The 25,086-nt window shown below is 45.9% G+C and overlaps 1 protein-coding gene and 1 long non-coding RNA gene across 7 annotated transcripts in view; one reads left to right on the forward strand and one right to left on the reverse strand.

The window, feature by feature from the left end:
* LOC119176380 (puratrophin-1) overlaps positions 1–25,086 on the reverse strand; it is a 540,416-nt gene that overhangs the window by 363,517 nt on the left and 151,813 nt on the right. The window contains exon 1 of one of the 6 annotated variants that reach the window (XM_075877543.1): positions 10,286–10,431. The exons of the other annotated variants lie outside the window; for them this stretch is intronic. The gene's annotated coding sequence lies outside the window, so the exon portion shown is untranslated. Of the gene's footprint in view, positions 1–10,285; positions 10,432–25,086 lie in introns of those variants that run through there. 6 annotated transcript variants of the gene reach the window in all.
* The window catches only part of LOC142775723 (uncharacterized), a 252,900-nt gene that overhangs the window by 172,004 nt on the left and 55,810 nt on the right, over positions 1–25,086 (forward strand). The window contains exon 2 of the long non-coding RNA XR_012886946.1: positions 8,725–8,843. This is a non-coding gene — a long non-coding RNA (uncharacterized LOC142775723). The remainder of the gene's footprint in view (positions 1–8,724; positions 8,844–25,086) is intronic.

Genomic DNA, 25,086 nt, shown 5'->3' on the forward strand with positions numbered 1-25,086 from the left:
CGCCGACTTTCACTTTGGAAGCAGCGCAGGCACGCTGTGGGACACGAGAAGCACGCAAACAAAAAAGCCTCCCTCGTTGGACACGGAGTTAACGTTGTAAAAAGCGAGTCGAATAACACGTGAGCTAGGCGTCCTATATCTGAGGACGCCTGCTTCACATCTTCCTTTCTCCATTTGCCGGGAGATTGCGGCTGGGTGCAAAGAAAATAGAGCAACGCCTCGCTTCTCACAGTCGCACGACGGCTGTACGCACCAATTGCAGTGCATTTCGCTTATCGCGCGGAGGGGGCCTATACGCGTCGCACTGTCAGCACGTGCAAAGTTCGAGGAAGGCGCGATCTTTGTTGTCGTCTCGCGATATGGGCCACCCGTGAGAACGTCAGGTTAGGCTCCGATCGGCTGTCCAGTCGTAGGGCCGATCGATTAGGCAGCATCACGACGCGAACGGACGCACTGTATACGTGCACGGAGAACGCCGCCACTGGCAATGGCCGCTGGCTCCGGCCACTCTTTACTGGGTGGTGCTGGACATGCTGCCAGGTGGCGAAGTCTTTCTGCCAGAGGGTAGGACCGTCCGAGTGGACGAAGGGAAGAGAGAGAAGGCCCAGGGAAAAGCCGCGGGAGTTTTGCCCCACTGCCAGAGGGCAGTGCGGTCGGTTGACTGCGATGACCTTTCGCGGCACGCCGAAGAGGGGCCCGCGCTTCAGCCCAGAGACCACTTAAGTATCATCGTTGTCATCATGCTCGACGGTTGTCGGCTCTGGCTTTCTTGGTTCCTCGGTAGTAAGTGCGAAGTAGGGCGGTTGCACGTCCAATTAGGATAGCCCATCACGAAAAACGTTGCGAAACGAATCCGCATGTACATGCGATTGGCCCAGTTGATAAGAGATTTGCATCATCTGAAAAAAAAAAAAGTATTTGCGAAGCGGAAGTGCTGGAAATGTGCCATAATTTACGCCTGGTGGATCTAGGCTAGAGTTCCAACTAAATGGTGAACTGCCTTACTTGCAAGGCTTATTCGTGGTTTAAGCACGCATAAAATTAACAAAATGTGATGCAAAACTGCGATTCGGCCTCGTTAGAACATATCCATCTGGAAATGTTTGCGCAAGCACCGGCAGGTGCCCATCTGTGTTCTCTTCTGTGACCCCGTGTGCTTGTGCAAACATTTCAAGATGAAATAAAAAAAAACCTGCAACGCGCTCACCACTCTCGGTGTATATATTTTTGTTCAAATAAATTTCAGGGTATCTTCTTGAAATTTCCGGAATTCGGTCAAAATTTCCGGAGCCCTCCACTACGGCGTCTCTCATATACATATGGTGGTTTTGCGACGTTGAACCCCACAAATCAATCAATCAATCTCGAAATGGGGTAAAAATACAAACAAAAAAAGCGGGATTAAAGTGATCCGATAATGTAATCACTTCCCTGCAAAGGGAAGTGAGTGCTATATAATATAATCTCATTATTTCGTTGTGATTAAAAATATAAATAAAAAACTTTCACCATTTCTTTCGCCAAGAAGTCACGGCCCGTTTCAGAGCAACAAAACTATATGCAGCGAACCCTATGTATGCTTCAGACAATTTTCCGTCTCATGTTCTATCATCCATGCAATAATCAATCTAGTCAATTCATACCCTTTTCGAATTAAGTAGTCGTGCGCATCTTACTGAGACTTAGAAGTGTGGCAGTTTGGGCTAGTTGGTATGACATGACGATAGTTATAGCGCGAGAACAGAACGACGACAAAAAGACAAGAAGGATACGAGCGCTCGTGTCCTTCTTGTCTCTTTGTCGTCGTTCTGTTCTCGCGCTATAACTACCCACTGAGACGTCACAGCCAGCATAACGGGCGAGAGATTTTTGCGACGGGCAATCCGCAAACGCAGGCCAGCTAATTTCACGCAATGTGTACAACATGAGAGAGTAGCCATCACCAAAGTCACGAAAACAACTTCTACATTATTTCATTGTAATAAGAATAGGCCCATTACCATGCCTATTCAATACATTGTTTCGGCTTTTCTAAACTTTGCGCCCGTGAGGGACGAGTCCCAGCGTTTTTGTCTTAGTAATAAAAATAATAATAATAATATGTGGGGTTTAACGTCCAAAAACCACCACATGATTCTGAGAGACACCGTAGTGAAGGGCTGCGGAAATTTTGACCACATGGGGTTCTTCAGCGTGCCCCCAAATCTGAGCACACGGGCCTACAACATTTTTGCCTCTAACGAAAATGCAGCCGCCACAGACGGGATATTTTTGTCTTACGCATTGGTGCTTTTTTTACTTTGTGCCAGCCATTTTTTAGCGTGGTCTGGGCCAAATCAACTAATCAGGTGGCCCGAGAAATATTGGCCGCGCAATATAATAATAGAAAAGCTATGTCACAGGGTGAGCAGAGAACTCTTATAACGCAGTGTGAGATAAGCACTTGCCTTCCTTACAGCCTCTGAGTCGTGCCGGTTTACAAACAGCAATTCTTAGAAAGCACGAGACAGATATCGACCAATATAAATGCTCCTTGAGGTTCAAAATCAGAATCAGAATCATTTTATTTCAACACCAGACTCCGAAAATACAGATGTTGAGGACCGCGAGCTAAAAGCCACAAAACGGCTTGACGAGGCTCACGGTCCCACGAACTTGTCGCTAACAGGACACAACAAGACGGAACAGCAAGAATATACTACTCATCGTCCTCCGACCCAAAACTATTTTCACATATTGCATATAGACGTGTTATCACAAAAATTTAATGCAACTGCACATAAGAAGTGCACCTTAACACACAGTGTATAACGTTGTTTAAAAGTAGGTGGTAGTCATAATACGCACAGAAATAACGGCAGACGCGCACATATGTACATATACAGACATATACTTATGTAAATACATGCAGTGCATACGAATATGCAGAGCTGGTAAAAACACACAATCCTTCCCCCGAAGCAAAAAGCTTGCAAGTCTCTATCTCGAAGACAGGCTATATACAGGCTAATTTGTAGTGTTCAAATGGTGTGAAAATAAGTAGCACTATAACATCTGTTTGCCATAGTTTGCGTGCGTAAAAGTTCCCATTTTTCAGTAAGACGAGTAATGCGTAGCTTTTTTATTTTCTGTTACACAAGAAAGGTTGTCTAAGAATTTGTTCTTTTTGGCGACACCAGTGTGATAGCTCTTAGATAGAACTAGTCTGTTCGTATAGTCGTGGAAGCGGAATTAAGTTCAGCTCAACAAAGAATGGTTCCGTGTGACTATTATATATGACGCGATCATGATGGAACGATTATATTTCTCCTGGATTACGTGAAGATTCTTAATGTCGTACCCCAGACCAAGTAGCAGCACTTGATATGCGATGCCAATAGGCTGGTATAAATAACAAGCTTAATGTCTTGAGGCAAATGGTATTTGCAACTATTGAGGATACGCAGACCCATTAAATTTTACCAGCGACTAGTTCAGTGTGCTTATTCCGAAAGATGTCTTTATGAAACGAAACACCGGGACTCTTTACAGAAGGTGCAATTTATATAGGTGAAATTTTATAGTATAAACCAGTCTGACATTCTATGTTGCGGTTTTTGGGTGTAAACAAGACATCCTTTGTTTTAATACAATTTATTTTAAGAGAATGGTCAAAACTTTGTGATGATGACATCAATAATGTGCGATTTTTCATAATTTATCACATTAATAGCATTTCGCCCGGTAAAGAGTAGAGTAGTCACATCTGCGAATATTATAAATAACGCGGAAGTATCGTCTCTGACTATGTCGTCTATATATAGGGAGAAAAAAAGGGACTCTATAGAATGCTGCCCTGTGGTACACCGGCACCTAATGCCTCGAAATCTGAAGTGCGATGATTATGTTGTTGGTGATGTTTTAGGTAATAAGGGAGAAACATCCGACGAAAACCATAATGACTTAGATTTTCATGATTGAATGATTAATGTTATCAAAAGCCTTCGAATAAACTACGAATACGCCTAATGTAGGCATTTCGTGCTCGAAAGATCGTGATATAATTTTTTTTTGACAAAACAGCATCCTCAGTAGAAAGTCCTTTTCTGAACCTAAGCTGCCTGTCTTGTAATTAGATGTTTTCCAATAAAAGTAATCGTTCCACTATATTATTTCTTGAAAACCTTTAGAAAGTACTGGCAGCAGAGATACTGGCTAATCATTTCAAAGCTCATAAGCGTCTAAAACTTTGTGCAAAACAATCGCCCTCGCCTTCTGTAGTTCCTCTGGGAAATGTCCGTGTGAGAAAACAAGGTTAAAACATGTTCTAATGCTGGCAGTATTATGTCCAAGACTTCTTTAACCAGTCATATCTGGAAGCGATTTACACCAGAAGGCTTACTGTTTCTTAGTGACAGAGAAATGATTTCATTTGCGCTTGTTGGAACCAAAAACGCGCTATCTTTCAGTGGGGCACCAGGTACTGTAGACACTGTGGGCTATAGCTGTTAGCACTTGACAGAGAGGTAAAATAATTATTAAATGTGTTTGCTAAGGGCACTCTAGAAATGGTTTGACCATTTGAATTGACATATGAAAAATTCGTATTTCTTTTGTCTTTTCCAAGAAATTCGATCGATCGTTCAGCCTTTTCTGTGCAAGATCTGTTTTTTTTTCATTAAATTCACATCGAAAAGTTTATGTAAATACCACCTTCTTTTAAAGCTCAGAAGTTTGTTTTTTTTTGCGCCTTAGAAAATATAAACGCTTCTTCGCTTATATTATTCAAGAACCCATCATAAAGCTTTTTTTTTTTTTTTGGCTCGTATTTCCTTTACCATAGTTCTGTATAACGCATGTTTTCTTGCATTTACGGGATGGTTGAAGTGTTCTAAAAAAGGAATTTTCGCAAGCACGTTTCAATTTGTTTATGAGCAAATCGTAAGCTGCGCAAGGGCATTTTGCACACATAACATCTGACCAATCGATCATAATTAGTTCATCATGAAAATTGGCTAGAGTGCATGAACTTACATTCCTGATGGGTTTAACATGGCGTGTACTGTGTGTAGAAACAGAAAAACTGCTTGTCACAAAAAACATCAGCGGATGGTCACTAATTGGTGCAGTAATTAAAGCAGACACAAGGTGGATGCGTTCTAAGTTAGTAATGAATACATCAAGTGAAGTACATGTGTACCCATTAATACATGTAGGAAGAGTTACAGTGTTTTGAAACCCGTTCATTTCAAAAAGCCTGCAGAATTCTTCTTGTTTCACTAAAACTTTGCTTAAATTTATATCAATAGGTAAATTGATAAAATGAGCTTGCATTGACGGTCATTAATCTATCCTAGATAGGTCAAGTCCAAATAACAGAGACCTTATTTTACATAAAAAAGGGAACAACTACTACAATTCTCTTTCTAAAAAAGACCAAATGAGTCTCGAAACGTGAACTCAGATTTTTTTATTGTATTATAAAAAAACTACAGACTAAACGTGACTTGAGGGTTTGTTCATTCATATAATTTTACCCAGCCAGACATAACTCTATAACATATGTTTACCTTTGAAAGTGTCTTGCATATGAACTAGTGGCTTGCACAAATATCTACAAGTGAGAGCTCTCTCCACACATGAAAAACGAGACAACAAACTTTGTGTGAAGCTTTTTTTAAGTACATACTTGTTGGACTTTGACGTCCCAAAACCACAGTATGTATATGAGAGATGCCGTAGTGGAAGGCTCCAGAAATTTCGACCACCTGGGTTTCCTTCACGTGCGCCTAAATCTAAGCACATAGGTGTCAAACATTTTCGCCTCCATCGAAAATGCAGCCGCCACGGCCGGAATACGATCCCGCGAACTTTCATTTCAGCTGCCGAATGCATTAGTCCACTTTACCACCGTTGACTTGATTGACTGATATGTGGGGTTTAACGTCCTAAAACCACTATATGATTATGAGAGACACCGTAGTGGGGGGCTCCAGAAATTTACACCACCTGGGTTTCTTTAACATGCGCCCAAATCTAAGTGGCCTGCAACATTTCTGCCTATAAAAAATGCAGCCGCCGCAGCCTGGATTCAATCCCGCGAATTGCGGGCCAGCAGCCGAGTACCTTCGCCACTATAGACCACCGTCGCGGGGTTCTTTCTTGAGTTAGAATTTCTAATGATGAAACTCAATTGACAATTTAGGGCATTCTTTTGCTTTTTGGAGTAGGGTTATTATCTAAGATGCACTGTCTCTTATTGTTCATGAGTGAAAGCTGAGTCACTTAACAGTTAGCACAAAATATAGGGTCATCTCCTGAAACTGACTGTTATATTAACAAGTCTTTTCACATATATCTTTGTACTCATACTGTCCGCGAACCTGATTCACTGGTATAGTTCCGTGCCGCACAGGAGTCTCTACTTGATCGTGCATGTGTCACGTGCTCAGATGCCACCGTTGACACAGTACGCATGAAGCAATCGAAGCTAAATTAAGCCTCTCACTTGGCGTTCAGTAAAGCACAACATAAAAGTGCGTCTGTTGACTCCTGCGGGAATGGCTTCCCTTGAGAGCTAATGGTGAGTGACAGTGGGAATATAATAAATTCAAACTCATTTTCGTCAGGACTAGTAAAGCTTACAAGTGTAAAATGTTTCGTAGAATGTTTACGCTTGCTCGGCTGTAGCATCCAACACCATCAATCACCGTGGGCTCGCTCGCTCGCTAACTCACTCACTCAAACAAAGCATTAAAAGAATGCCTATTCAAATGACTTACTATTTTCACCTCAGCAAAGGATTGCGAAATAAATGCCAAGATTAGCACGAACAGGAATTCTCGCCTGGAAGCCGCCACCAGCCGCGAACTAACAATTGAAATAAAGGCAGAAAGAAAATAACGAAGCGATCTCCAAGCTGGACAAGACGCCTACAACACAACACGGCGAGCGAAAGCACGCGAGAACGATCTGCCAGCCCAAAGCACGTACGACAGGCGAAGTAAAAAGAGCTTGCGGCACGAACGCTGAGCACAGCTCGCGAGTATCGGGTAGCTAAAATATTGCCTCCTGATTAACGTGAGCTCAAGGGTGCCAGAAAAGAGAGTCAAACAAAAACTGGACGGCCACTCTTCTCTCTCCCTCACTTTATCTGTGGCTGCCCGGCGCCTCATCCAAGGCGCGTTCCCAAGTAGTTCAAATTGACTCATAAATCCTGACGTTGGCAGGGGCCTTCCGCGATCAGCTCGACTGCGGCAGACTGCATGGACGCAAAGAACAAAGCTAGACGCCAAAGCTGGTGGAAAAAGACGGCGTGCTGCAGCCGAGCGCCGACTTTTTGCGTGCTCTTCGCGAGGGCAGCCTAGCGAGGCGGCAGACTTTTAGCCAGCTATCTGCTCAACGAAGGAAGGGAGGAGGCACGCCCAACTGTGTGCGACAGAGCACAGCCGAGGCGTCCGGCTCGTGTTATGCGAGCGTGCTGTAAGCGGCCTTTCCCACTAGACGAGCGCGCGTTTATACACTCCAGGACGGCTCCCGCACCCAAGAGCCGTTGTCAGCTGGCCTGTTTGTTTTCGTATGGTCGCCACAGATGGCGCGCTTTCTCGCTCCTTGTGCCTTCTGCAACTATCATGCTGCCGCCCTCATCTCTATCTTATGCTTTTGCAGTCCTTTATCGCACCGCTTTTGTTTAATTTTATGTCTTCATTTTTTTTCCTACCTAGTGCGAGAGACCCACCAGCAGGGTCGGGCGCTGCAGCCGTGACCTTTGCTTGAACCCGTGGTGCACGGCGCACGTCTGGAAAAAATTAGGACGGTGAGCTGGTTGCAGGAACCGATGCGGCGCTCGCAGGCGGAGTTGGGGACGCCTCATCCCTACACGCTGTCAGATGCTGGCTTCCTCTCCTCTCACCCATGTGATGCGGATCCCTTTTTTGCTGTTGTGCTTCAACCGAGAGCTCGGCTGATGACTTGCTCTCGCTCTATACTGCACGGCGCTTCCTGCTTAGCGCGTTGACCGAGGAGTAGCATTTTATTGCTCATGCCCGGAGTTAGAAGCACCAATGACAAGGCCCCTATAAGCACTGCTGGGACACAGACACGTCAATCGTAATACAACGAGAAGGATGTGACATGAACAAATCGTCTTGTGCAAGGAACAATCATGACACCAGCAGGTAAAGAAGGTCGACAGGCATTTTACTCGTAGTCAGCATAAAGTCTTTTTCCGCTTTAATTTATGGCAGACGTAGAAGAACGGATCGACCCGCAGTGGAGTGCGCGTTTAATCAGATCGTTAAATTTGGCATCCGACCCGTCCAGACAGAGCCACGATCGAATGGCCGATCAGTTGGAGTAGGACAGCGGAGCGCATCTCGCCTAGGTTAACACGGCTGACTTTCCTTTAAGCTACCTCCATCTCTTGTCCGAACTAGGAACTCGACGGAAGAGGAAGCAAATGCCTGAGCTCACTATGACGCTACGCACCGAATGCCAGCAGCATTAACGGTGGCTGAGTTACAAAGTAACCAAACCACTTTTGACGAGACAACAACCCCCGCTGATCGGAACCTTGACGGAGTCTTGTGTCTAACCGTTGACTATGAACAACTGCCCTTCAACACACGGTGCCAGTACAGCATAAGTGACGCGTATGTTGTTCGTAACAGATTGATGCTTTTTTTCGCTGTCAGTAAGTTTTCTTTCCTGCTACTATCCACGCATTTCTTGTCCTCCACGTCGCAGGCCCTGTCAACGGCGTAAAAGCCTTCCGTAATGCAGACATGGTACAAACATGAGTGTGCAAGGTATCTATTCGCCATCTAGGCGTCAATGTCGAGACACCATGAACTTCTGGTCATCAGGTACGTGAACCAATTGCCCACAAGCTTATAAGAGCAAAAAAGTGCAACAGCCCAAAACTAACCATCCATTTGTTTTCCAATTGTGTAAGTATGCCCTACGGCATCAACACATATTACACAAAATTGTGTAGCTCCGTTTCCTCCCTGAATTCTAGAAAGGACCTGTTGTTCGGACTGTAAATACCTTTCAAATTCCTTTATGCTCTTTTTGAAAATAACTTCAACCGCATGTTGAAACATTTCGGGTCAAATATTCCCCGTCCTGCATCTGTACATGGAGAAGTTGTGCTGTCAGCAGAACGCCCCGCAGTGAAAACGACCCACTCACAGCGAGAAGAAAAATGATGGGTGGTGCTCGTGAAAATATACTAGTCGCTGCTGAGCAATCCAGCCGGTCACAACCTTGAAGAGACTCAGAAGAGAAAAAATGTTTTCACTTCTGCAATGAAACGCTAATGCACAGTATCCGAGAATAATTGATTGATATGTGGGATTTAAGGTCCCAACACCACCATATGATTATGAAAGGTGCCGTAGTGAAGGGTTCCGGAAATTTCGACCACCTGTTGTTCTTTAAAATGTACCCAAATCTGAGCACACGGGCCTACAGCATTTTCGCCTCAATCGAAAATATAGCCGCCGCAGCCGGGATTCAATCCCACGACCTGCGGGTCGGCAGCTGAGAATATTAGCCACTAGACCACCGCGGTGGGGCACATTACCCGAGAATAGCACACTTGCCACGAGAAGACGTTTGGTAAGACGGAACACTCGGAAAACAGGATATACAAATGTCCACGTTCCTCCATGGACTCGCTGTGATGTCACAAATTTTGACGGCGCCTGCTAGAGTGTACATAATTACTCATTGGTAAAATTGTATTGCATTGTGCTAGAAAGGAGCCGGCGACATAGTACGACAAGATGCTGGAAAATTCACTGGGCCAGTGTGGTAGTAAAGAAATACTTTGAAGTCCTAAAGTGACGCCTCAACTTTCATTTTATTATATAATAAATAACTTCAAGCTGACATCAACAAAATACTTGGAAACTTAACAGCCAAACACAATTTAGTGTACCACATCAGTGTCTGTTTTAAGCTGCTATATAACTGCACTGGACTATACTACCGCACTACTAGCAAATGCCACCTGGGCTTTTTAAATATTAATCAGTGTACCACGTGCATAGAGTCATAAAAATGCCTGCCTTCTAAAATGGTGGCATCAAGATTCAAACGAAGATGCGACAACCTATGTCAACCACGGTAGAACTTTAAGTAAGCTGGAAATAAGCATTGACCCCAGAAGGAGCGAGAATGAAAAAGAAAAGAAAACACGGAAGAAAAAATCACGTTGTTGTTAATTGACTTCTAAAGTAGTCCACACTAAAACAACAAAAAGCCAAGGTATTGGGGCAGCAGGGTATAAAATGAAGCGTACCTTTTCGCAGCTAGGGCACGAAAAACCGTGGCCATAAAACCGTGACCTTTGGTTTCAATGTTACTCGGCGAGTGCGGCACATGTGGTGAGCCTGCTCGTCTTCGTCGCTGCAGCCAGCGCAATCTCGCACTGGATGTAACAAATCGGCAATCAATATCGAGCCCGCCATCCTGCGAGAGCTGTAAAAACTGGCTAGCTGGCGTGGCACTTTCGCGACCGTGTGTATACCCTGCTGACCGAAATGGGCGCGCGCTGCACAATTTCACTCCCGCGAGGAGATCATTTCGCTCGCCGAGTGAGGCCTGAAAGCTGACCCCCATATAAGATCAGTGCAAGCGCGGTGTTTACGTTTTAGTCTACACAACCTCCGCAGTATATGCAAGGTAAGCGCCGAGCACGCGAGAAAAGAGAAAATGCGCCACAGACGAGGTCATCGCGATTCACCTTCACCAGCGTCGAGTCTGTGTCGAACAAGTTGGAAACGGCACCCAGCATGCGACTCGGCGTTTTTTGAACTTCTTTCTCGTAGTCTTTCCAGGCGGTCCTCATGCGTCCGCTGCGGCTTGTTCGGGGGAGGGCGCCCAAGGCCTGGAGTGGTATTAATTTATGGAAATTAAACAGTAAGCGACGCGTGAACTGAATGCCAACGCACAGGCGACACGAATTGATTATGTAAGGGTGACCATTGATAATCGCATGAGTCCGCCCGGTGCTTGAGAAGCGTGTGTATTGCCATTCCAAACATCATCATTTGTCTCCGCAACCAGTGTAAAACTTTCAGCGCGCAGGCTTTAATAGAGATGTATATCTCTCAAGGGAGAGCCCGCCGGCGGGCCTCATTTGACAGCGCCATCATTAATTTCAGCCATTAGACTGCAGTGGGTGCCACCTCAGCCATGAGCAGTGCGCGCAGAGGCCGCCCTATAATCCAAGGAATGCGACGGCCTCACCAGTTGTCACTGCCGGCGCAAGCGGCCGCATCTGGGTCGGAGCCGTTAATTTCGAGTGGCTTGACCCGCGCTGGCCCACGGTTTACCCGGCCACCACCGGTTTCGCGCGCCTTGCGGCTCAATTTTGTTCTCACCGTCCGCACGAGTAGTCAAAATCGGCGAGGTGCCTCCGGGTTGGGCCCCGAATGCACCGAGGGCGAATTGAGTCGATCATCGACCCAGCTTCGCGGCCGTACGCTCGCAAATGAGAGCCCCACCGCCGACACTGCAGGCGTTTCAGAAGAGTTATACTCAAAACCCCGCGAGGTTGCAGTGGTCTGAAAACAGCCACGGAGCACAGCGACCCGCTTACAGTATGTACTTGGTGGCGAGGTCCGGGCGTACAACGGTGGCGCGCGGCCTCGGCGCCCAATCAGCCACGAGAATCACGGCCGACTGGCGCTTCAAGTGGCGCACCAAACCACACAACTTTTGCCGCTTCGTCTCGATTGGCAGAGACGAAAGGCAAGCGCCAGAAAAAGCGTTTCAAGGATTGCGCTCGTATACGCTCAATATCGCCTTTCTCTTCCGCAGCCATGACGTAATTCGCCCTTCAGCTCGGACGACCCATCGAACCGTATAAAAATACGCTGCCAGTATAAAAGCGTCGCTTCTCCATCAATATTTCACGGCCGCGCATCTTTCGAGAATATGTCTCCCCACATTTTTTTGCTGGAAACGAGTTATGTTTCACGTCGTGACAGTTTGATCGATATGTGGGGTTTAACGTCCCAAAACCACCATATGATAATGAGAGACGCCGTAGTGGAGGCCTCCGGAAATTTTGACCACCTGGGGTTCTTTAACGTGCTCCCAAATCTGAGCACACGGGACTACAGCATTTCCGCCTCCATCAGAAATGCAGCCGCCGCAGCCGGGATTCGATCCCGCGACCTGCGGGTCAGCAGCCGAGTACCTTAGCCACTAGACCACCGCGGAGGGGCATCGTGACAGGGTGAACACAGCTTGCGAGAGAAGTGTTGCCCTCTTTTCTGATTTGTGATGTCCTAACATTGACCTAACATATAGACTAAAGCTCGGAAAGTAAGCAAAGAAATGGTGTCGCAATAAAGAAAAACGACAAGAACAAAAGAAGAAAACACAAACAGCTGAACTCAAGCACTCTTTTTTTTAGCACAACGGAAATGAAATCAATTTTCGGTGAGACAACTTTCTGAAAAATAAAGATAAGCTACTCATTATTGCAGTTTTAAATATTTGTACCGAACGGTATCGCAGGTGTAATTATGACTGAATGACTCGAAAAGGCGTTTGGCAAACTATGTTTATTTACTATATTACTACCATGATAGAAACTCATCAGAAAAACTGGCCCCGTATCTGCATGTTACACTGCAAATGTCGTCGAAAGACGCTAGTCTTGCGTCTGGAGAGAGTGAACAAAACGTTTATTTGATGTTCTGCGCAAGAAAATCGATGAATGGGTTTTTGGAGGCGCTGTGTCAGAGCTCCTCGAGCGTGCAGCGGAGGCGAAAGAGCGCATCGAGTCACGTCAAATGTGAGACATGAGCGCTATCTGGCAGTTATTTTGGAAAACGAAGCGCGCGGGCTCTGCGCGCCCGTCCTAGAGGCGATAAGGTGGGGAATGCAAGGCGACGGGTAGGTGCCGCCACCGAGTCGTCTAAGCAAAGCGTTAAAAACGCTTGCCTTTCTGAGCATCGTGTTGCACGGTCAGCGCAGTGTGATAAACGCCGTGGTCGTTAAAACTACTTATGTGTGCCTTCTCTGGTATGAGGCCCCACATGGAAAATATCGACGTGTTGTTATGGTGCCTCAGATATGCACAATAATTGATTTCAAATTGACAGTTGCACAAGTATGAACGCTAAAACTTGAGCAATATTGGTGGGTGCTGCGGATGGGGTCTGCCGTTTTGGGTACCGTTTGGTGTCGTTTAGAGTACCGTTAAGAGCGGAGAAACAGACAAATGTACCGACAGACAGACAGACAGACAGACAGACAGACAGACAGACAGACAGACAGACAGACAGACAGACAGACAGACAGACAGACAGACAGACAGACAGACAGAGAGTGGTGTTGGGCAATTTAAAATTACTTAAAAGAACATAAAGTGTTAAGCCCTGCCTGCTGCACCGAAGTATTGCAGGCTAGACAGACAGATAGACAGACCAAAATTTTTACGTCGAAGGTCCCCAAGAAAGACTATTGCCTTTAAAAATATGGACGCTATGCTTCGCCGCGTAACCAAAGTCGAGACCCATGCTTGAGTATACGAGTACTCAAGCACACGGTAACGTTACGCCTGCTTAACTGAACGCCTGTTTGAGTAACGCCGGCGTAACGCCTGCTTACAAAGAGGGTTCAGCTTAAATTGAGGACGACGCAGCGAGCGATGGAAAGAAAATTGATAGTTGTAACCTTATGCGACAAGAAGAGAGCAGAGTAGATCAGGGAAAAAACCGGGGTTATATATAACCCCGGTTTTCAAATATGGTATCCTATAGGATACCATAGTTGAAATCAAGAAGAGGAAATGGACATGGGCCGGGCATGTAGCGCGTGGGCAGGATAACCGCTGGTCATTAAGGATAACGGACTGGATTGCTAGAAAAGGCAAGCGGGTTCGGGGGAGACAGAAAGCTTGGTGTGCAGATGAGATTAGGAAGCTTGCGGGTATAAAGTGGCAGCAGCAAGCACAGGACCGACTTGACTGGCGGAACACGGGAGAGGCCTTTGTCCTGCAGTGGACGTATACCCAGGCTGATGATGTCGATGATGAACGCCTGCTTGAGCATGAAGCACTCAAGCAGGTGTTAAGTGATGGCCGTGGCAATCGTTTCGTAACCAGATACCACAGTCTTAAAAGTTGTGGCTGCACAAAATAACTTGGCAATGCACTTACGTAACTCGAGATTTGTCCTCATGTTTCTACAGGGTTTTGCCAGTGTTCCGAGTACCGTGTAGGAAACTTGCCGACAATTCTGAGTTCGCAACCGAGCTATTCTTCGCTGTGACCGACGATCATCGACGTTTCAAAATTAGTGCATGTGTTGATGTTCGCGCTTAAAGCATCAATAATTTTGTATTGTTGAATAAAAGCGAAAAAAAAATTCTACATTAACAGAGGGTTCAGGCTACTGGGAAGGAGGAGGCCATGCACCCACCTTCGGAACGACGTCATATGTGACGTGACGTTCCAATCTATTCGACTAACAAGGGTTATTTCTTCCTGTCTATTTCACGCTCTCAATATATTTTGCCGGTTGTGTTGAATGAAGTAGCCGAAAGCCGTCGAGTTTTCAGTTCAACCGAGGTTGATCTTCCTCAAGCTAGGACAAGCGAAAGCTATAGCTGTATACGTTACTTAGGCGTAGCAAATGAAACTTTTCATCGTTTAATGAAAGTTGGAATATATTCCACAAATCGTATTGGTATGCACACGTGCAAAAAACTGTATAATATGAGAAGGAGAGCGCCATCTCAAATTTCGCATTCCCCTTTAGGCTGTGTTTACTAACATTGATACATATCTAAAAAAAGAGAGACAGAAAGTGTCACATCAAAACGTGCCCATAATCCGGTTCCTTGCCTGCCTCTCCCCGTCGGCCGTAGCTGAACGCCGAAAGTGGGAAGCGAGGCCCGCTCTCTCTGCGAGGCCGTGAAATGTAATTGGAAATGTGTACGCGAAATTCGGCTGCTCGATAAGTCAGCAAAATGAGATCAACGCGGGCGAAGCTGCGGCCTCGGGACAAGGAGCAAAAAGCGGCAGGAAAATCTCGTCAAGCGCGTATACGCTTAGCAGCCCATCGTTGGAGGCCCGAGCTCACCGAGCAAAATAAATAATAGGAAAAAAAAAGCCGGCCTCCTGAGAACAGCGTAGGCGCAACTGTCGCATCGATTGCCCTCTCTATTCAATTCCACCCGGATATTGGCTTTATACACGCTCGCATGCAGGTTCATTGAGATACCGACGGGAAGGGAGGCGTCGTGGAGTGAAGCAAGTCAAATGGATGTGACGGCCAAAGCTCCGGAAAATGCGTGCGAGGAATTACCATCCGAGTAACGTCCAGGATGGTACAAAATAACCTAACTCCACGTCGCAGGGTGCTATGGAAGAGCCGGAAGAACATGATATACCCCCGTAGCAGCAAAGGGGCAAATGGGTGTGCCGCTCCTAATAGTGTATACGCAACCGCTGTTTCTCTTTGACTTTATTGCATGGAGAAGTAAGCTTCATGAGTGTCAGCCACTGAGGGAAACAATGTCATATAAAAGTTTTCTTTTATATAAGATTGTAAACCCCGCCCCTGGGAACTCAGCACAACATTCTTTGAATCCTTTTTGGTGACAAACACAGATCTTCGCGCTCCCTTTTGTTGAATGATCAACCACTATATAGGAGAAAGCGTTACGCAAACCTTATTTGCCCGCAATATCAACGGTGGAGAACCAACTTTGTTCGCCAGTGAGGAATTTATAACAGAGCACTGTATTACATTCATGACGCTGATCTCTCCACCACGACGCTATTGTGGGGGAAGACTATACATAAGGTTTCGCACGTGGGCTAAGGTCTTAGCACACTGCAGTTTTTTTTTCATGCACCACCCTAGTCAGAAAGTGGAGATGTATCCGGAATCAAATCGAGAAATCTTCAAGGCACTTGTCTGGTGTCTCTATTGTTGCTTAACGTATATGGCTTCAAGCGTAATATCTTACCGGTCATTTTAAGACATGATTTCAGAAAGGGTCGCAGAAGTAGTCTATAGTAATCCCCGGCCTATAGGTAGAGCTGAACAAGTGCGCAATAGGAGAGAAACTTTACCCAGCAAATTGTCAAACGAAGATTTCATGCCGTAACTGTGTTTCTTCCGTAAGCTTAAGTTTTAAATGCACGATGCTCTGATTCTACGGTTCAACAATAGTCAGACCACGTGTGTGAAATGTGCTGCTGCAAAGTAACACCCACACTTACAATGTGAGTCGCCGTTCGCTTTTGGTTTGCACACCAAGAAACTTTTCGGTAATCACTGCTGCGCGGCCTCGAGAGTTCCTTGCGACGCGTAACTGATGCAGGAAGCGACGTCGACTGCTGAAGCGGCGGCGCGTTATTTAACGAGCCAAATCCTTCCTCCGGCCCACTCTGGCGGAAGGTCCGAGGCGGCTTTCGGGAGATCGGAAACAAACGTCGTGCTGCATGTTTACCGACGAGAAACAAGAAGGCGCTCCTCGATTCTCCGTATAGGTCTGACAGCGCGCCTTTGCGGGAACGAGAAAAGGACGAAAACGGCGGGATGACAGAGACGTGCGTTCGATTTCTTCGGCCGTCCGTCGCGGAAGCGCGCTGTTCGCTGTAAGGAAGAAAAGCTGACTCGCCGGCGGCTGAATTGAAGCACGTAGACCTTGCGACACTGAATCGATAACTGGCAAACAGTGGAAGGCTTCGCACAGCAGGCAGGTGCCATCTTTGCCTGCCCGAGAGAGACAGATTGGCGAACAAGAAGAAGAAAGACGATAGGGGGGGAGCAGCTTCGATCAGTGCCTCCCAATCGATGGCTGGAAACGGGCCAAGTTTGTCGGCCACACTCGGCTTCCTCGAGCAGTGTTACAATACCTCGGACGCGGAACTCGAGAACTGGTCGCAAGCTCAAGCATGTGTGCATGTATACTGCAACTTTCAGTCGCGTGAAACCAGAAACAAAAATTGTTTCTCTTCAAGCGAACGACTCATTCTTCACTGATGAGCGAAGTTTAACAATGGTACAGAAACAATTAACTAATCTATTTCAGCTGGATGCATGGATCACTGACGCAGTTAAAAATGGAAGTGGGCCACTTGATATATAACGAGGTCGGTTAAAGAAAGCAAAAAAAGTGCCTTAGTTTAGTTTCATAACGACACCCTCACGACGATTTCTTTATAGGAGCAAGCTATTACTGTCGGGACTTGTGTTCAGTAGAAGTAAACGCAGCCCATGGATCTGCAGGCTCTAAAGCAATCCGACTATGAAGGCTACCTGTGAGCTTAACTCGTTGTTGTAGCAACTGGTTCCGAACATTCAGAGATTACCACCAAATGTCGACAGACGCTGAGCAAAAGGGCTTGCGCCAGCATTAAATTTTCGAGAAAACAAACTCTCTGCTTTAGCTCTCTCAGTTACCACGAAGATGGGAGCTCCTCACACTGCTTATAAAGTGGTCACCTGCAAAATAAACCCGTTATTGCCTTCTCTCATCATAGTATACACTACAGCCGGATACAATCATAGAAGTCTGTGGCATTTCCTTTTTCAAAGGTGGACACACACACTGCTTGAACCAATGAGTGTCCACTCCAAACTGACGTCATGAGCCAGACAGCTGGACCACGCCTTCAAAGAACTTTGCCTTGTGCATGAGCGGGACTAATTCTTTAGTCGCGGAGGCGATCCTCTGCCGCGCTTCGGTCACAGAGCACTGTCTCTCTGCAATTCTTAAGTTGGATCCAACTGAAGTCAGAACGATTATGAACGGCAACGAGACTTCAAAATCAGAGTTACTTTCTTAAGTGCCGTTATATAGCACTTAAGAAATTCAGAAAATTCTTGACTGACAGTCTCCCAACCACAATGAAGTTCCATTCGATAGCAACAAGCAATCCCCTTGAAATATAGTCCCGCGCTGTTAGAAATACACCAAACATTCTGCATCTCCACAGAGGTGAATTAGGTTGGAGAAGGAATAAAGTTTATTAAAGAAACCAGCAGGTTTAGGTGGCCGGGCCTAGGCCTCCCACGAGGGGACGTCGAGGGCTCGCCTCAATGCCGCCTCACGGGCGTGCTGGGTCGCCCAGGTTTGGTCGTCAAGAGCGGGGCTCCGCAGAGCCTCATGGAGCTTCGACGAAAAGGTCATGGCGTTAGTATGTCTGTTCTGTGCCGGGCTGAAAAAAAATGACAGCAGGAATAATCTGTCGAAACGAGGAGGTATGGATACCGTTTTCCTTCGTGACAAGGTAACGTTTTCACCACACGAAAACAAAGGTGAAGTCATCATCATCATCATAATCATTCCAACTACGCCCACTCCAGGGTAAGTGCCTCTCCCATGCTTCTCCAATTAACCTGGTTCTGCGCTAGCGGCCGCCACGTTATCCCCGCATACTTCTTAATTAATTTAGTCTGGCTACCTCATTTCGTGCCACCCCCTGCCGCGCATACCTTCTCAAGGAACTCAGTCTGTTACCCTTAATGACCATCGGTTATCTTGCCTTCTCATTACATGCTCTGGCCACGTTCATTTGTTCTCGATGTCTCGTTACCACGAGTTTAATATCTTGCCCCACTCCGCTCTCTTCTCCACCATTGAGGCTGTGCCTATAGCTTTCTCGTTCCATCACTCATTCAGCAATCGTCAATTTAATTTGAATCCTTGTAGTGAAGAAACTCCTACACGTTTGTGCCCCCGTAGACAAGTACATTTAGGACGTAGCTGTTATATACTTTCCTCTTGAGGGATAGTAGACTACCATTTATGGAACGGTTAAATTCACTGCAGGCCATTCGCATTCGTCTTGCTACTTCATTTTCATGTTTATGACCTGAAGTCCTTACCTTCCCAGTGAATGTATTACTTTAACAATATTAATGCCTCGCTAATATCGTAAATCGCCCTTATTTTCCGCGGCTTCCGAGGATTATTTTCATTTTAGGCATATTAACTTCCAAACTCATCATTCAGCTTCGCCAGCCCAATTTAGTGATCATTGTTTGCCATTCGAGACCCGAGTTTCCAAGGCAATGCCATCAGCAAATCACAGGTTACTAAGGTAACCTGTGATTCCTATGGTGACATGCGTTTCATAGCCATATAGAGGCGGAGTATCTAAGCTCTGACAGAAATACTTAGATACACCGTAGAAAAACTGCCAGTACGGAGCAGCATCCACTATGGCTGTCCAGAACGCGGAGCGGGAGTATTATGCGCCAAGAATGCCGTTGGGACTATTTCAAAAGGAGACATTGAAGATAAACCTCGCGCAACGTTTTTGACGTGGCTCTGTTCCTGTGTGTGCAATGAATTGCGTACAGCACTCCACTGTTGGGTCAAGCACGGCACGCTTTGTGTAAATGAAACGGTTCCCCTTAATCTTCATATGCCCTGTCGCGTAAAGATGATCGCAGTGAAGTACCGGTGCACACCGTTATAAATGTGAACATCGAACATGAATCGACCACTGGCGCTTCTTGAAGCGAGTTTGTATAACTTAGATTCTGGTTCTCTGGGGCTCTATATGTTAAGCTTAACGTGACCAAGCAAGCACTAAATTGCCGACGTGGAAGCGGACACTTACGCGTAACCCATCTCAAACTGTCACAGACGGCCCAAAGTCCCTTCTCAGAGTACCGCCTCCAAAGGAATGCTAGGAATTTTTGAATGCATGCATGGTTCCTCGCCTAATGAAAATTCTAAACAGCATTAAATTTATTCTTTCGGAAAATGTCTCCTGCGGCAAAAACTTATTTCTTAGTTTCACGTTGTCGCCGTTGCAGACCACTCGTACGCTTGCAGTCTTTCACAGCTCTAATGCATGCACCATGCGGCAGCCATTTTTGAGCTGTCACAAGCGTCCCTTCAATCATAGTTTCGTTGCTCGTTCTGCCTGCACCATGCGGATACACACGAAAGTGTATTTTAGTCAGAATCAAGAGCGCTTGCGGATTTCTGAACCCCTTGATACATTTTCGTCTGTATCACGCATAAAGCGGGCACACTACTGAACAACAAAGTAAGAGGTTGTAGAAGCAAGGGCTGTACTCACAAACGTGAAGAGATATTCAAACAAAAAAAAAAACGCACATTCAAGAAGACCGACAAAAGTGAGGTAAACAGCGCAATTTAACAAGAACTGTTTACCAACTTGCAAGGGCAAAGAAATAAGTATAAGACCACCTACTTACAATCGTATGACTCTGATAGCGCTTCACAAAGCGCGACACTGCCCGACTCCCCACGTTATCGGAAAGAACGTGTGGAGCAGCCAGGCAGCCAAAAGGTTACGTCCTTGAATTATGGCTCAGCCCCGGATACTTCAATGCATACAAGACAAGATGCAGGTGCTTCTAGTAGCCTACATACCTGATTTTGAAACGTAACAGGTTTCAGGAAAAAAAACAGGAAGGGCCTAGCAACCCCCCCCCCCCAAAAAAAAAAAAAAAAAAAACTGACGAGCATCTCGCTGCCGCTGCATGCAGCTGCAAGCTGGGACCGAGGAAGGAAGAGAGATCAAGTTCTGCAATGCAAGAAAACGGAAATACGGCAGCAAGAGCAACCGAGGCGCCGATGAAGACACGGGGCCTAAAGAGGGCTGAGATGGCGACCTGAGATTAAATTTAAACGGGCTGACAAGTACAGGGCACGCAGCGTGCGGAGACCTCTCGCGCACCGTTGGGGCACGATCCGGACATGACCCCTGAGGAACGGCGAACACAGCCCATTGGCGCGCAAACGCTTTCTAGCGGAGCAGCATCGTCCACCGGCACAAACGGCGTCGAGGAAAGAAAGGCAAACAGGTACGCTGGAATGCCGCTGGTGCCCCTTCAATTTGTGATGTGTGTGCACAGAGATTAGAGCGGAAGACGGGGAGGAACGGGTCACTGGCCACGGGGTGCCGCCATAGCGTTCGAGCCTCGCGTGCATTCGGCCATGGGGCGACTGCTCAAACACGTGCGGTCTTCGCGCCGTGGAAGGTGAAAGTTTATGTCGGTCCCGCACGTGAGGGTGTTTGCCAAACTTTCGAGCGCGCACGCCATGACGGGCGTGCGGGCACCTCCCATGCTGGCCGAGCAAACGAGCCGAGCTTGCCTGCCCCGTTTGCCCGGGAAGCCGAGTGAAACATATAAAACTTTGTACCACCATGCAGCAACAACACAAAACATATGAAGATTGACGAAAGTACGGGGCGGCCGGCACCGGGAAAAGGAAGACGTGGACGGCCTCTACTTCCCACGACTTCACGAACGAATGAGCACGCTGTTTGGTCTCGAATACGTAAACTGAAGCACGGCTACCAGACCACGCGCTGCCGCTCCATTGAACACGCTCACGGTAGCGCGTGAGATTCGGAAATCACAAGAGCCGCTGACAATGTCGTACTATAGGGCGCACTTCTTGCAGTAGCGTAGCCAGGTGGTGGCACACCAGGCCTGTGCCCCCCTCCCCTTCAAACTTTTTATGGAATACAGAACAAAAATAACCATTTCAGAAAGGCCCCATTCTCTCTCACCCCCCAATAAAGATTTCTTTCTATACCCCTGTTTCATTGACTGCGAGGTTCGTAATAACGTTACACTTAACAAAGTGATGACACCTTTCGATATATGGGGTTTAACATCCCAAAACCACCCTATGATTATGAGAGACGCCGTAGAGGAGAACTCCAGAAATGTCGACCACCAGGGGTTCTTTAACGGGCACCAAAATCTGAGCACACGCGCCTACAACATTTCCGCCTCTACCAGAAATGCAGCCGCTCCGGCCGGGATTCGATACCGCGACCTGCCGGTCAGCAGCCGAGTACCTTAGCCACGAGACCACCACGGCGGGGCGTGATGACACCTTTAACGCTTATACTATCTTAGTGTATAATATTTCATGGAGTATAATAAGCATGCTTGTGTTCAGTTGATCCTATGGATCTACAGGATAAAGAAAGTTAGTGCATGATACAATATAGTTTATACAGCACAACGCGAGAGTAATTTTCAACAGTATAATTCACAGCCAGAAAGCGAAAAAAAGCGAACAGGAGGAGCTCTTAAGAGCTCCTCCTGTTCGCTTTTTTTCGCTTTCTGGCTAGTTCTCTGCTTTTTCTATCACACCAGTGGTGCCAAGCCTGAAGCGACAGAGGACGGCCTTGTTCCCTTTTATATTTCACTCGTGTCTTTCTCATTCTATTTGTTTTTTTGTATATATATTCTGTATCTATTTTTACTTCTTTCCTTATTCCAGTTATTTCTCTTTCTCACTGTTTTCGTTTCCTTCTCTCTTCTATGAATCTCTTGTTCATTCTATATCTTTCTGTCTCCGTCATTGTTTATTTTTCTCTCTCTGTGCATGTTTTTCTGACTTTTTATCGTTTTTTGTACTTATTGTTTTTATTTATTTCTATTTTCTATTCCTCCTTCTTTCTATCGTTCTGTTTCTCTCTCTCTTTCTCTCTCCTTCACGCGTTCGACACTCGCACCTGTTGCGCACGGCAGGGAGGTTTGCCCAATTATTCTGGCGCTTACCCACTTGAGGAGTTTTGCACAGGGGAGCACAATTTACCGATAGAGTAAACAGCGTCACCGCAAAGGGAATGTAGAGAGAACGTGCAGGTTCAGGACGATCACAGTTCGAACAATTTCCTCATTGGACCGCAAGCCTTCCCATATTGGTTAAGGCTGCCAGCATTGGCCTGGCCAGAGGTGCAGTTTGGTGGGGCCAAGCTCTTCCTCCCCTTCCCTCCCAAAATTACCTTTGGACACTCGCACATACAAAGACACGCGAAATTTAATAAGCGGGGCTACACAATGAACATCCTCGATTTATATTCATTGTGCGCTTTGTGCTTGGCGCACGCATGCAGATGGCTTCACAAACGCGCATTCTTATCGCACTTGACTGACTGCGGAGGATTTTTATGTATAGTTTATTTTTTTGTTTTTTTTTATTACGCACTGCAGTTACGTACCTATAGGATTAAGTAGACGTTAAGTACGTGTAAGTGCATACTTCCCACAAATGTCTTTCATATATGCCCGACAACAGAGGGAACATCAAGGTTTCAGGTGAATTTGTTAGAACAACGTGATTACTTCATTTCCATCTACATTTCTGGCATGAAAAATTCTTCATCAACATTAGTGATGAAAGATAGGTCATCAGGATAAAACTCAGCAGCCTGCTCAATCTAGATTTTAAAATGGTCTATTTTCCTCTGTTTCCTTAACATCGTAAACGTTTCACAGCATGAAAGTCACACATTGTTATTTCCGTATTATTCTGTACATAACATTAGAGATCTGCACTTTGCAATTCACCTGGTTTTGTTTTATACTACCACAATTTCATGATTCCCTTCTATCCTCTCCAAGTATTATATTCCCTAGATTGGAGATTTATATTTCACCTACCCCCCCCCCCCCCCCCCAACCCCCCTATTGTCTTGCCAACGGACTTTCTAGTCTCACGTGTCGAGTAAAATATTGATCACTCGTTCACAGTTTGCCCTCATCTCCCAGATTTAGACTTGTCGACATGAAGGGTGTTGCCATCAGAAAGAAGAGAAAATTGAGAAGCTTATCTCGAAACCTTAGTAGGAAAGGTCTCAGTAGCAGCTTCACGGCGACTTTTGCTTTATCATGAGTCGTACGTCTTCACGTGTAAGCGCCTTTCTGTACGCCACTCTCGTTGTTTCAGAAAACGTGCCCGGTATCACTGATACATACGTGGACACGCAGAAAGGCAGGGGCACAGGCGTGATGTGGATATATACCGAGGCTGCTTTTGGGACATGTAGGCTCACAGTCCAATGGTCAGCAGCAGCTGAACGCTTTCGCCTAGTAGTTCCGGGATCCAAAGGCAGCCGAATGGCACAATTCCATTGCGAGTCTGTTATTTTTTTTTCTTTACGTGGTCAACATCAAAAGCCCAATGCCTTGTTTAAATGTATCAGAGGCAGGACTTCCGTGTGTGTAGACGAAATGACCATGATTATTATGCCAGAAGGAAGTTACAAGAACCTGTGATGAATTGTCATATACCTGCGCTACGTCCTGAACTTTACCGAGTCATTTCAGAATTATAGAAAAATTGTTGCAGTATTGCACTAGTGGGGCCAGTTTGACGGCACCACTAGGAGCCGAGCTGGGTGGCCTTCCTTGTTTTTTTTTTCTCTTCTATCTTCTCTGTTTTATTCTATATCTTCATTCGTATATGTTTTTCTATATTTGTTTGTTTCTCAATCTATTTCTTGCTCTTTCTCGCGCTTTCTATATTTCGTTTTCTCTCTACCTTTTTTTTCTGGCTTCTTTCGCACTTTTTCTTTGTTTCTCTATTTCTTTTTCTTCCTCTCTTGCTTGCTCTCCGTTTTTTTCTATGGCACAAGTGGTGCCAAGCCTGACTGAATAGCGAAGCAAGATGGCTTTAATCATCTATTTTTAACTTTCTTGTATTTTCAACTTCTCTTTATTTATCTTTCTAAAATGTTTCTCGTATTAGTTTCTTTCTATTTTTTTCTCTCGCTCTATTTCCCTAACTTAGTCATTCTGTACCACTTCTTTCTTTTTATCTATTTGTTTCTCTCTTTCTTTCTCTGTCGATGCCTGTCTTTTCATCATTTGTCCTTTTTCGCTTCTTTTTTCCACTTTCTCTTCCTCTTTTTATCACCTTTTCTTCTCTCTTTCTCTTTATGTTAATCAATCTCTTTATTATGTCTTTATTTTCTTTGTTTCCATCTTTCTCTTTCTTCGCTTTTTCTCTCTTTCACGCGTTCGACACTCGCACCTGCTGCCCACGGTGGACGGGCTTGCCGAATGCCTCTGGCGCATACGCACCTAAGGACTTTTGGACGACGGAGCACAACTTACCGATAGCTTGGACAACTTCACATCAAAAAGGATGAAGAGAGCCCATGCCGGTTCATGGTAATCACTTTTTTTATGGGGGAACACAAGTTCCCAACCGCTTAAACAGCTTCACTGTTGAAAATGAATTATGGCTCATACTATAGTGCTAATTAAACGTCACATACTCTATGTTAATAGTATAGTCATAACTTCGAAATGACTAGGTGGAACGGCGTATAGT

This window comes from Rhipicephalus microplus, chromosome X (assembly GCF_043290135.1).
Source record: "Rhipicephalus microplus isolate Deutch F79 chromosome X, USDA_Rmic, whole genome shotgun sequence".
Taxonomy (NCBI): domain Eukaryota; kingdom Metazoa; phylum Arthropoda; class Arachnida; order Ixodida; family Ixodidae; genus Rhipicephalus; species Rhipicephalus microplus.